The 13,792-nt window shown below is 41.2% G+C and overlaps 1 pseudogene; it reads left to right on the forward strand.

Moving 5' to 3' along the window:
- LOC136529263 (ABC transporter C family member 8-like) overlaps nucleotides 1–7,390 on the forward strand; it is a 28,408-nt pseudogene extending 21,018 nt beyond the window's left edge.
- Nucleotides 7,391–13,792: the final 6,402 nt, after the last annotated feature.

The raw sequence follows: 13,792 nt of genomic DNA on the forward strand, positions 1-13,792 counted from the left end.
TAATTTTTTACCACAGCCTCCACATGCGATAACACGACGCCTCGACCAGTTTCGTGATTTTCAGACTTTGTTTGCATTTTATATAATTTAAAATCACATTTCCGACAAGTACCTCGACATGTTACGTCAACGAGATACTCAAGATTTCATGTGAGTTCCTGGATACGGCCTAAACATACCCTAAATATCATGAGTATCAATTTTTGGATGACCAAAGTCCATTATTCCATGTACCTGCAGTTCAAATTTGAAATATCCTAAAAAATTCGATGAAACGAAATAAACTAATGAAATATATCAAAAAAAGTCAAAATTGCCCCAAATTTTAAAATAGAGTTTCAAATACTGTCACAAGGCCCCAGAAAAAAATTTGGGTCCAAAATCAAAAAAAAATTGCCAAGTGCCGTGGGGGGCACTCGGCAAAGTTGATTTTCAAAAATAAAAAAAATTGCCGAGTGCCTGACACTGGCACTCGGCAAAATAAGTTTTAAAAAATTAAAAAAAAATTGCCGAGTGCCCAAGGCTTACACTCGGCAAAATATGTTTAAAAAAATAAAAAAAACATTTTGCCGAGTGGGATCTTTGCCGAGTCAGTTTTACCGAGAGCCACGCTTTACCGAGTGCCTGACACTCGGCAAAGCCACCTTTGCCGAATGCTTTTTTTTGCCGAGTGCCCTGATAAAAAGCACTCAGCAAAGTCTCAGGCATTCGGCAAAGTACAGTTTTCCTATAGTGGCGCTTATGGTGGGGCGCCTTTGGTGCCCCAGCCAGGGGCAGAGCTTAGTGGGGGTGAAACTGGACTCCGGCCCCTGCTTGCCTGCAACAAAGTTACGAAAGACAGGATACTACGATTGAGAGTACTAGGCCTGTTACTAGGAAAGGGTGGCAGCAAAGAGCCAGAGATGTAGGAGAGTACTAGGCTGTGAGTCATAATACCTGCCCATTTTGTCACGATGACTTGCTAGCTTTTGCATTTAGTTCTAGGCTGAGACCTACATATACTGGTTGCTACTCCTACAATACTAGGCTAAGACCTATGTATACTGGTGCTAGAAGTAGTTCTTAATCACTATTTATGCTCCATAAATTCACATGTCATGGTGCTTACCATAGAAATTGGGATAATGTTTAGCACTGAATTAAATTAGCCCCCCTTGATGTTGAGTCATGCTCCGCCACTGATCCTAGCATAGCAAGTTTCAAGTCTGATAAAGGAGGAGGGTTATGTTAGGCGTGGCGAGCCAATGTAAAAACTTAGCCACTTTTATAGAGATAAAACCCAAAAGAATCCTATTGGGGCGTAACCCTCTTAGTGACGCGTCATGTCGGAACCCGGGTATGGTGTTAAATGAGCAAGGGCCGGGTCGTCACCCCCGTGACACGCCGTGTCACGATCTGGACATGGTGTCAAGTGAGCAAGGATCGGATCGTCACATCCTTAGTGGCGCACCACATCGGCGCCCAGGTGTGGTGCAAAATGAGCAAGAGTCTTCACACCTACCTCGCCGGGTGCGAAGAGTAAGGAAGCTAGTCGAGCCAATTAGGATTCGTTTAGGTAACTATAATGTAGAGTCCCTTACGGGTAAGCTAAGAGAGTTAGTGGACACATTGGTTAGGAGGCGTGTAAATATCTTATGCGTCCAAGAGACTAAATAGAAGGGGCAGAAGGCGAAGGAGGTGGACAATACCGGCTTCAAACTCTGGTACACAGGGACAACTTCAAATAAAAATGAAGTAGAAGTTTTGATTGATAAGACCCTTAAAGATGGTGTGGTGGAGGTGAGAAGGCAAAGGGATAGGATCATCTTAGTTAAACTTGTCATTAATGATATGGTTTTAAACATAATTAGTGCGTATGCCCCTCAAGTAGGCCATGATGAGAGTGCTAAGCGGCTTTCCTGGGAAGACTTAGATCGCTTGGTTAGAGCTGTCCCTAGTAGCGAGAATCTCTTTATAGGAGGTGATCTTAATGCCCCTGTAGGTACATCAAATGCAAGTTTCGAGGCGGTTTATGAGGGTTTTGGATATGGTAGTAGGAACTAGGAGGGAGAGGAAATCTTAGACTTCGCCATAGCTTTTGATCTGATGACAGCTAACACTTTCTTTCGTAAGAGACAGTCCCATTTAGTGACCTTTAGTAGCGGCTAGTACTATAGTCAAATCGACTTTGTCCTTACAAAGAAGAAGGGATAAACGAATATGCGTGGACTATAAGGTGATACCTAGAGAATATGTGGTCGCTCAACACAAGCTGGTGGTGGCTGACTTCCACTTTCTGGTGCAAGCTCGTGGGAACAAACAAGTTAGGGTTATTAGAACGAAGTGGTGGAAATTAGATGGGGAGTCATTAAAGGTCTTTAAGGAAAAAGGTTATTGAAGAGGGCCCTTGCAAGGATGAAGTCGATGCAAACAACATGCGGGAGAAGATGGCAACATGCGTTCGGAAGGTTGCTTCAGAGGTGCTTAGAGTGACCAAAGGAAGCGGATGCGACTCGAAAGACACTTGGTGGTGGAATGAAGATGTACAAAAGGCTATTAAGGAAAAGAATGAGTGCTATAAACGCTTGTATCACGACAGATGTGCAAACAACATAGAGAAGTACAAGTTGGCAAATAAGACTATAAAACGAGCGATGAGTGAGGCAAAGGAATGGGCCTATGAGGACCTTTACCAACGTTTAAGTACGAAGGAAGAAGAGAATGACATTTATATGATGGCTAGGGCTTCAACCAAGTCAAGTGCATAAAGGATGAGAGGGAGCAGCTCTTGGTGAAGGAGGATGAGATCAGACATAAATGGTAAGAGTATTTTGATAATTGTTCAATGGTGAGAACGAGAACACCACCGTTCAGCTAGACGACTTGTTTGATGACACTAACAGGCGCTTTGTGCGGAAGAATCAAGAATCGGAGGTTAGAGAAGCCTTGAAAATGATGAAAGGGGACAAAACGATAGGCCCTGATGGTATCCCAATCAAGGTGTGGAGATGTCTCGAGGATATAGCTATAGTATGTCTAACCAAGATGTTCAACAATATCTTTCGATCGAATAAGATGCCTAAGGAGTGGAGAAGAAACATATTGGTACCAATCTACAAGAACAAGGGAGATATCCAAAGTTGTACTAATTATTGAATAATTAAGTTGATGAGCCACACTATGAAGTTATGTGAGAGAGTCATCGAGCAACGCCTGTGAGGAACGACGCAGATATTAAGAAACTTATTTGGTTTCATGCCCAGAAGGTCAACCACACAAGCAATCTTCTTAATAAGACAAATTATGGAGTGGTTTAGAGAGCAGATGAAGGATCACCACATGGTCTTCATTGACTTAGAGAAGGCTTATGATAAGATACCAAGAAATGTTATGTGGTGGACTTTGGACAAACATAAAGTCACATCAAAGTACGTGATCCTCATCAAGGACATGTACAACAATACTGTGACTAGTGTTAGAACAAATGATGGTAACACAGATTACTTTCCGATTAAAATTGGACTTCATCAAGGGTCAGCCTTAAGCCCATATCTTTTTGCCTTGGTAATGGATGAGGTTACCAGGAACATACAAGGGGATATCCCTTGGTGTATGTTGTTCGCTGATGATGTAGTGTTAGTGGACGAAACCCAGGCAGGAGTAAATAGGAAACTAGAGTTATGGCGGTAGACCCTTGAGTCTAAAGATTTTAGATTAAGCAGAACTAAAACTGAATACATGAGATACGACTTTGGCAGAGCTACACAGTAGGAGGGAGATGTGAGTTTGGAAGGTCAAGTAGTGCATAAGAAGGATATCTTTCGGTATCTGGGATCGATGCTACAGAGGGATGGAGATATTGATGCGGACGTTAGCCATAGAATCAAAGTAGGATGGATCAAGTGGCGACAAGCTTCTGGCATTCTCTGTAACAAGAGAGTACCAAAAAAGGTAAAAGGTAAGTTTTATAAAATGACGATTAGACCAACTATGTTGTATGGAGCAGAATGTTGGTTACAAAGATTCGACATATTCATTGCAGAAATGCATATGTTGCGATGGATTTGTGGTCACACAAGAATGGATCGAGTTCGGAACGATGATATACGTGATCACCTAGAGGTAGCACCAATTGTAGAAAACTTGTTCAACATAGATTGAGGTGGTTTAGCCATGTCCAAAGGAGACCTCTAGAGACACCAGTGCATTGTGGAATCCTAAACCAAGCTAATAATATGAGGAGAGGTAGAGGAAGACCGAAATTGACATGCGAGAGGCAATAAAAAAAGATTTGAAAACTTAACATATACCTAGACATCTATGTTTGAATAGGAGTGCTTGAAAAGCAACTATTGAAGTGTCTGAACCGTGACATGGGGCCCTTGGTGTGTTTCAACTCTAGTCTACTCCAACTTGCTTGGGACTGAAAGACTATGTTGTTGTTGTGGGCCCAGGATGGCCCAGATTGGGCTAGCATGAACAGTACCAGTGGTACTGTAGCACGACCTATAGCACCCTTGCTAAGGAAGGAATAAGGATTAGGAAAGAGATTAGATTAGATTAGATCAATTAGAGGGGATTTGATCAGTTAGAAATATGATTAAATTTGGGCCAATTAGTGATAGGATTGGAGCCAAAGGGCCTCTAGTCTAGTTGGTCAGAGTACCCCGTCGGCACTCCTCAAGTCCTGGGTTCGACTCCCCGTGGGAACGAATTTCAAGTTGAGGTTAAAAAAATCCCCTCGTCCGTCCCATGTCCAAAGCACTGGGGGGCACCGGTCTAATTCTCGCTTGGGCGACAGAAAGCCACCGTGTAAGGGCAGTTCGGGGGTTTTCTCGGCTTGGTGAGAAGGTCTTCTTCTTATTTAGAATGTTGTGGGGTAGTCTTAACCCCTTCAGGTCGAGGTTTTTTTTTATGGATTGGATATGATTTGTTATTATTTGATTGGACCTTCCTGAGGTGGACAGGAGTCCTCTCTATATAAGGGAAGGTGATGTACCAGGAAAAGAAAGAACAAAAAATCTAATTCCCTCAAATACTCTAGTCTCCCTCCATACCGACTTTGGTCGGCCATCTTCCTGACAATGGTTATCCCCAAATGATCCAAGGATCACGAACCATTTACCAAATTTTGTACAAATAGGATCATAACAGGCTAGTACTAACTTTTTCAAAACGGAGAATTTAAAATTCAAGTGGTGGTCTGTGCAGGCATCTTCAGATTTAAGCATTCTAGACTTCGACATACCTTACTCCATGGTTTTTGTGGCGACAGGCAGTATTGAGGTTGTTACCACAGTACTTGTCATGGGTACCGTAACTTGGCAGGTCTTGGTTGTAGCGATCCCAGTTACGATCACCATGATATATGTTCAGGTCAGTACACATTGCTGCAAGAAATAACTCTAGTTATTTAAGACGAATGTATATCTTGTGACTTTTTGAGCTAACACATTATTTTCAATCAAAACATGAAGAGGTACTACGTTTCCTCCGCTAGGGAGCTAGTAAGAATCAATGGAACAACAAAGGCACCTGTAATGAACTATGCATCAGAATCAATTCTTGGTGTGGTGACGATCAGGGCATTTACAGCAACTGACAGGTATATCCACAGCAACATGCAGCTCATCGACACTGATGCGACACAGTTCTTCCATACCGTTGCAGCAAAAGAGTGGGTGCTCATAAGAGTAGAGGCGCTGCAGTCCTTGACAATAATCACAGCAGCATTGTTCCTTGTTTTGGTTCCTCCAGGAGTAATTTCACCAGGTAGCCACATTACCATTATAACTAGATCTTCCTTCCCAATGGTATCTTTGGACTGATGAAATATTACCAATATGATCTTATTTCAGGCTTTGCAGGACTTTATCTCTCCTATGCTTTGACGTTGACTACAGCACAAGTTTTCTTGACAAGGTTCTATTCGTACTTGGAAAACTACATCATCTCTGTTGAACGAATCAAGCAGTATATGCACCTCCCAGTGGAGCCACCTGCCATTATACCAGAAAATAGACCTCCAACTTCATGGCCGCAGGAGGGAAGGATAGACCTGCAAGATTTGATGGTAAATAATAGGATGTTTGTTTTCCACAATCTCATAGAAGCTTTCTAATAAATTGACTCAATATCTGGTACTTCATGAGCAGATAAGAAACCGTCCAAATGCACCGCTTGTCCTCAAAGGAATCACTTGCACTTTTGCTGCTGGGAACAAGATTGGGGTTGTAGGGAGGACAGGAAGTGGGAAATCAACACTTATCAGCTCATTGTTCCGTCTCGTTGATCCAGCGGGTGGGAGGATACTTATTGACAAGTTGGATATTTGCTCCATTGGCCTTAAGGATCTAAGAACTAAACTAAGTATTATCCCTCAAGAACCTACACTTTTGAGGGGAACCGTCCGCAACAATTTGGATCCCCTTGGCCTGCATTCTGATCAAGAGATATGGGAGGTTAGAAAAACTGTCATGACTCCAAAACTATAGCAAGTTTAAAAATGTAAATGTAAATTCTTACATAATACAGTTCCTAGTAAAGCCATGGTGCATACCCCTTCTGTTACCACAAGCAGTAGAAGCTTACCATTTTTAAAGATCTAGCCATACTAAACTTAACCATGCTAGATGCCTTTGTGAACAATAAAATCTCATATTTTCTGATATGCACTACATGCAATGACCATTTCAGGCCTTGGAGAGGTGTCAACTGAAGACAGCAATCAGCAGCACCTCTGCTCTTCTTGATACAGTTGGTACGTGAAGATAGAATTATACCCAAAGCAATTTATATCTTGTTAAAGAGAGATTAAACACATTCCGTTTGTTCATGCAAAATAAAATTGTGGCAGTGAGTGATGATGGCGATAACTGGAGTGCTGGACAGCGTCAGCTCTTCTGTCTTGGCAGAGTTCTCCTCCGCAGGAACAAAATTCTAATTCTACATGAGGCGACAGCATCCATCGATTCTGCAACAGATGCAATCCTGCAGAAAGTAATCAGGCAGCAGTTTTCAAGTTGCACGGTTATAACCATAGCTCACAGGGTACCAACTGTGACAGACAGTGACAGGGTCATGGTCCTGTTCTATGGTATGTTATACAAGACATTTTTGGTCATGTAGCATCTACAAAAAAAAAAGTTTAATTCATTCCTCAGATTACCAGTATGACAGATAAACTATCAATGCCTTATATATGATATATTTAGAAGTACATCACCAAGCTTACTCTTTAAGTCTATATGGACGATTCATGATGATGATTTCCAATTGTGCAGGGAAGCTTCTAGAATATGAAACACCAGCCAAGCTGTTGGAAGACAAACAATCAGCATTTGCTAAACTTGTGGCTGAGTATTGGGCTAATACCAAGCGAAATTGAACATGATCTACCATTGTTGTAGGACATGATAAAAGATATGATCAGTTCAATCAAGATACCGAAAGATTCAAGGGTTCTCAAATCGAACCTGTAAGAGACAAGGAATGCCCTCTTGATTATTTAATTGATGTAGTTACTGGAAGTTTTTTTTTTATGAAATGCAGGAGAGCTGCGTTTCATTGTATAAGAGGAGAGATGAAAGGGGGGGGGGGGGGGGGGGGGGGGGGGCAAACAGGATCCTCACTCATACGGGACCAGTTATGAGTGACGCAATTACACAGACTCATGGTTCAAACCCATAGCGAACAAACACGACTCGACCTAGCCCAAACTAACCTAGGCTGCAAGCGCCAGACCTAGCCCTTGTAGTTTCTTCGCACCAGCCATGCACCAAAGGCTGTGCTCATCCTTCAACTCACTCCAGATCATGTTAATCGTAGGAGAAGCCCCCCTAAAACACATTCATTCCTACGTTTCCAAATAATAATCCAGGCACCTAGAATAATTAAAGTGTTCACTCATTTTTTTGCGCTCCTTGTTAACTCTGCTCATCGTCTTGCGCCACCCGTCAGCAAAACTCAGTTCATTTTGCTGGGGGACTGAATCTGCTAGGTTCCGTCGATTGAATAATCTGAACCATACTTGTCTTTCCACCACGCATGCTGTTAAAAGATGTTGTATCATCTCATCTTCTTGATTGCATAGTTGGCATTTATCTGGACGAGAGAGGTCCCTCTTAACAAGCCTATCCGCCGTCCAACATCTATTTCGGATTGCCAACCACAAAAACATTTTGCATTTGGCCGGGGCCCCACCAAGGCTCAAAGGTCACAGCACCACAGAAAAAAGCTTTTTAGGCAGATTTTGAAGAATAACATCCACTTGCGGGGTTGATGGACGGATAAAACACCAGCTGGTTGATTGAACCTATGGTATTCAATGCAAAATGAAATTGAGGATCCACTTCTAGCATGATCAATGTCATTATTGGTACATAAGCCTTTTTGAATAAGAAGAGAGGCGAAGTACAAGTCATGGATTTATTTGGCAGCCAGATGTTTTGTATGACAGTTTCTCTTGAAGAATAGTGTAGGCTGCAATCCCCTGTTTCTCATGGCCTACAAATTTTCTTTCTGCACTAGGTTCTGTGGGAAGTGTGCAGAAACTAGAAAAGTAGATATATCTTCAGCAGTTACTACATGTACAATTCTAGTTTCTGTAACCGAGTATGTTCATGATTGCTAAAAACCAGCAAAATAATAAAAATTAAGTAATAGATCCCAAGTATAGTTTAGGTAACGGGGATACAGGAAAAAAAAAAGCTCAGAATGAAGCTACATTCCATCCAGAGGAAACTGTGCACACAAAGTATATTTCGAAAAATGCAATTTACATTGCCAATCTGTTCCCCAGTTTACCGAAAAAATGTATAAGAGCACAGAGATTACATAGCCATGGAAGCAGAATCATGAACTGATGCCCAAGAAACAATAGTTCATAGTTCATAACTCTAGATTTAACAAAATTCAATGTTGCAATTGTTATGTCAGGCATCAAGCCAAATAACTGTATGAACATAGGACAACAATGGCAAAGCCCGAGAGGACAATGGACAGAGCCCAATGTCCGCTTTCAATATAATTGGAAAAGAAATTGTAACAACCTATGTTTTCTGTGTGGATGACTAATTAAAAAATGCTCATCAGCAGCCAGTCTGTATATTTGTTTGCCATGTCGGCATGGTGATTGCATAGTCACCCTGCATTCTTTGGCACAATTTCTCCAAAAAAAACCTTACTAAAACTAAATTCAAATCTACATATTGGGACGGTACAAACTTGCAATCACTGTATAGTTTTTAGAAACAAACACTGAACCGAATATAAGTACTCTACTTATGGTGGGCTAGTAACACTGATTTATCTCTCGATAACACTGCCACTGTTTCAGGGCATTTGTATATATCTTTTAATTAATTCTGGTGTATCCATGACTTTGAGACCACAAATTTGTTTTAGCAAATGAATAATAGAGTAGACGAAGTTTAAATGTTAAGTACTAGCAATCATGACTCCAATGTCCAAAACAAATATTTTGATTAGACCCCTATCCTACAAGAAAATCCCAGTAATCTAAATTGAAAAAACCGGGTCCCCTGCTCCTTCAATCAAGTGTCAGAAAAATTATAGTAATCGGGGACCCAGGTGACCCGATCAGCCTGCCTGCCGAAGTGGAGTAAACAACTGAACAAGTTCAGTTACAGAGCTCTGGCACATCATTTCTCCCTAGTCAACCAACCAAATTGGCATGCCTAAAATTTATCCAGCTCAACGGCTTGCTCGACCAAACTAGAGCACACGGACCTTAGTCACAGAGCCCGGCAAGCACCATGATTCAATAGAAATCACGCGAGAATCGCTGAAGCCTAGTTCCCCAATTCACTATCGGGTCCAACAAACCGCCTGCGGAACCTGCTTGGCGACTAGGCATTCCAAATCCCCTGCGATCGCTGCAATGACGCAAAAATCAATGCCTAGAACGCGTAAGGGAAGCAATCTTCCTATCAATCCTCAACGGTTAGGGATCTATGATGGAGGAATTCCATGTGCCATTAAAAAAGATCGCAATGCCCTATCCCTAGAAAAGTTCAGACGTTACTGCTCTATTTTTTTTTTTTGACCTCCATACCACTGCCGTCAGTTTGGGCTCTAACGCCGTCAAACTGCAGGTGTGAAAAGTCAAAAATACCCTTAAATCTAAATATGTCATTAATTTTTTTGAGCATCTTAACGACTTTAAATAGAAAAAACTCAAAACTAGAAAGTTGTAGATCTCGTTGAGATCTATAATTTTCATATAAAAATTATCTTAATTTAATTCTACAAAAAATATGATTTGATATGATTAATATATCTTAGAAAAATCATATCTTTTTTTGTGGAATTAAATGAAGATAATTTTTATATGAAAATTATAGATCTCGACGAGATCTACAACTTTCTAGTTTTGAGTTTTTTCATTTAAAGTCGTTAAGATGCTCAAAAAAATTAATGACATATTTAAACTTAAGGCTATTTTCGACTTTTCACACCTGCAGTTTGACGGCGTTAGAGCCAAACTGACGGCAGTGGCATGGAGGGCACAAAAAATTAGAGTAGTGGTGCTAAAGACCGCTGAACTTTTCTATAAACACAGGGCATTGCGATCTTTTTTAATGACAGGAAATTCCCCCATCTATGATCTCTACACTAATACATGCCGAATTGGCGGGTGCATGCTTTTCCCATAGGAATCAAAGGGTACAAGGAAATTAGAGACGTACTCCGTAGGTTACCATTTTGCTTCGAACCCACAGAATCTGGGGATAGTGTGATCGCCGGAGGTGAGATGCACGGCCATCGAGAAGTCGCACTAGCGGCTACGAGAGACAGGCAGGCGGCGAGAGGAAAATCTGCGATTTCCAATGCCGTGTTTTTTTTTTTGAGACAGTGACTGCGGAAGAGATTGTTCACTGGGCCGGCCCAACTCGGCTTTTCTTTGATTTTTTTAAAACACTTCAACCTGAGCATCCGACACCCAAAAATATCGGATAGACTCGACCACTCATTCTCTACATTAATTCTTATCCACTAATTTCTCGGTCTCTAACGACCCCGTCTCCTACCCGGCCTCTTCTTCAGACTCGCCGTGCCGCACCCCATCGCCGGTCGCGTCGCGCCCCACTCCACCTCGCCCGTCACGGCCGTGGCATCACCAGGCCATCACCAACCCAATGCCACCAGTAGGAGGTCGTCACTGGCCGAAGACACCACGACAGAAAGAGAAGTCCTACAACGGAGGTGTATGCTGGGCTGTTGTTCTTGACGTCCTCTTAATCCGAGCTTGTTGGCAACCATAGTTCCCTATCAGTTAGGCCAAGACCGTCGGTGACTATATTTAAGTGTTTCAGGCGTTTTCAAACATGTTGCAAGCCTATATTTCAAGTATTTCGGTTGTTTTAGATGTATGTTTCAAATGTTTTATACAGATGTTGCAAAAGTAGATCGGGATGTTGCATATGTTGCAATGGTTGTACACGTATGTTGCAAGCGTCTGATCCCAATGTTTCATCTATTTTCAGACGTATGTTGCAAGTGTGTTTATCTGGATGTTGTAAATATTTTATCTGGATGTTACGATGTTTGCAATGGTTTTCAAGTGTTTTCAGGTATTTTTATAAGTGTTTCAGACGTATGTTGCAAGTGTTTCAGCTGTTTTTCTAACTTATGTTGCATATGTTTCATCTGGATGTTGCAAAAGTAGATCGGGATGTTGCACATGTTGCAATGGCTATATACGTATGTTTCAAGTGTGTATTCCAAATGTGAAAGGACCAAAGATGCCGCCTAGAGGACGTTGAATAGGCGTTTATAAAAATTAAACCCTTTAAAATGCGGAAACGATCAGTAAAGGAATTTCCGATGACTCAGAAATTCCAAATCAGAAAAGTAACCCCTCACGAGTTAACCACTGAGTATGTAACAAGTACTAAATAAAACTAGGAGCCACAAGCCTGCAACAAAGAAGTTAGAGCAGTGTATGAATAAAATCAGCACTGAGGTAAAATATGGGACACGTCCGGTATTCACGTGCTATGAAATTCAGCCTCCTAAATACTCCAGTCGACGACAAAAAGTGACAAGGAGCCGAGACATAAGCAAGCCGAGAGAAATCGCGTGGAGCAGACCCTGAGTTCTCTCTAGGCTTAGCAGGACACCAGACCGGATGGTCGTGACCTAGGGCATGCCAGTCAATTTGAACCTGCACTTGATAAGTATACAAGATTGATCAATAATTTAAGGTGGAACATGCTGTTATTTGTCTAGACAGTTCTAAATATACAACCAAGTGGCTAGCAGGATAAGACTATCGACTAGAGAGTCAATATCCAGCATGTTCATGATGCATGATAAGTGAAATAAGCATATCGGCAATTATCAGTTATTCAAAAGCGTAGATCTAAACAGCCGATGATCATAAAAACATGCGAAAGATGTAAAAAAAGGTAGGCGTGAAGGCATTCATATTAATTAAAAAAACATACTAGCTTTTAACCAAGATAAGAACAAGTAAAAACATGTAAGTAGCTAATATTTTCTCAAAGACTCTGATAAAATCAAGGTCGTAGCATGCAAGCACTCAACCATTAAACATGGATAAACCCATATCTTATTAAATCCAATCTACAATCTCTAACAGTAGGGATACGAGCTGGACCGATACAACCGTAGTAAAGATAACATATTAAACCTTCAAAGCATAAGAATCTTTACATGCTTAACGAAACCGTGAAAACATGCTATGATCGTGAAAGCACAGGCAATTGGCTAAATAGTTGATGCAATCATAGCATGCAGCCACATGTTATGTTTGACCATAAGCAAGACTTACTATTCAACGATTTTTGATCTATAGTGCTAACAGTGGGGGTCGACCAGATCGATGGCAGCCATAATAGCAGTTCTAGATCAGATTTCATTAACTAGCAAGCCTTACCTAGGGTTGAACACGTCCTGACCACGTGCTATCTTCGATCAAGATCGGATGAAAACGACTAAACTAACCGAAACCATCATCGAAGCAAGATGTGATCAATGTAAAGCAACAAGACGATAATTTAAAGAGATATAAAGTCGATCTGTCACAATCTTAATCGGACAAGGGGTGATTTTATTACAAATAGTAAGAAACTAATTATAACAAGATCGATAACTAGCAAATCTATTAAAAACAGCAAGGAAACCCTACCAATCTTAATAGATTTAGCCGATAACTAATCCGTATCAAAATTTGCACGAGAGACGAGCCGGACCGATGCAACCGAGCAAATTTCGATAAGAATCAAAGGTAAATATTAGATAATTATAAGAGATATGAGCCAGACCGATGCAACCTTACAATTAACTGATGATAACTAACTTATATAAAGCTTGTAAGAGGTCAGACCTAACCGATGTAGCCTTACAAACAAGGTATAAGTCATGACAAAGACTCACAAATAAACCAAAGGTCGGACCTAACCGATGTAGCCCTGCTTGCCCAAAGAACTCGTCGGGGTCTACTCTAGTCCTACTTCTAACGGGTGGCGTTAGCCAAAAAGTAAAGGTATTAGTTTTGTGTTGATTGTTGAGATGTCTATTACAATAGCCAGGGTTTAATATTTATACTCAAGGCTTGACTACGAGTCCTGGTCGAATAAGACCGATCACAAAACTTGGAAAAGAAAACAAAACTTTCTAATTTAAGATAACTTGGACTCCGATCTTTCCTTTCTATGGAGCCCGACGCGTCTTCTTGCTTCATATCTTGTTGATTCTGCCGATAGGGCCTATTCCGATGACATCACCTTATCTAGCTGATCCTGATGGCAATTCAGTTAGCCGATTT

This window comes from Miscanthus floridulus, chromosome 19 (genome assembly GCF_019320115.1).
Source record: "Miscanthus floridulus cultivar M001 chromosome 19, ASM1932011v1, whole genome shotgun sequence".
Taxonomy (NCBI): domain Eukaryota; kingdom Viridiplantae; phylum Streptophyta; class Magnoliopsida; order Poales; family Poaceae; genus Miscanthus; species Miscanthus floridulus.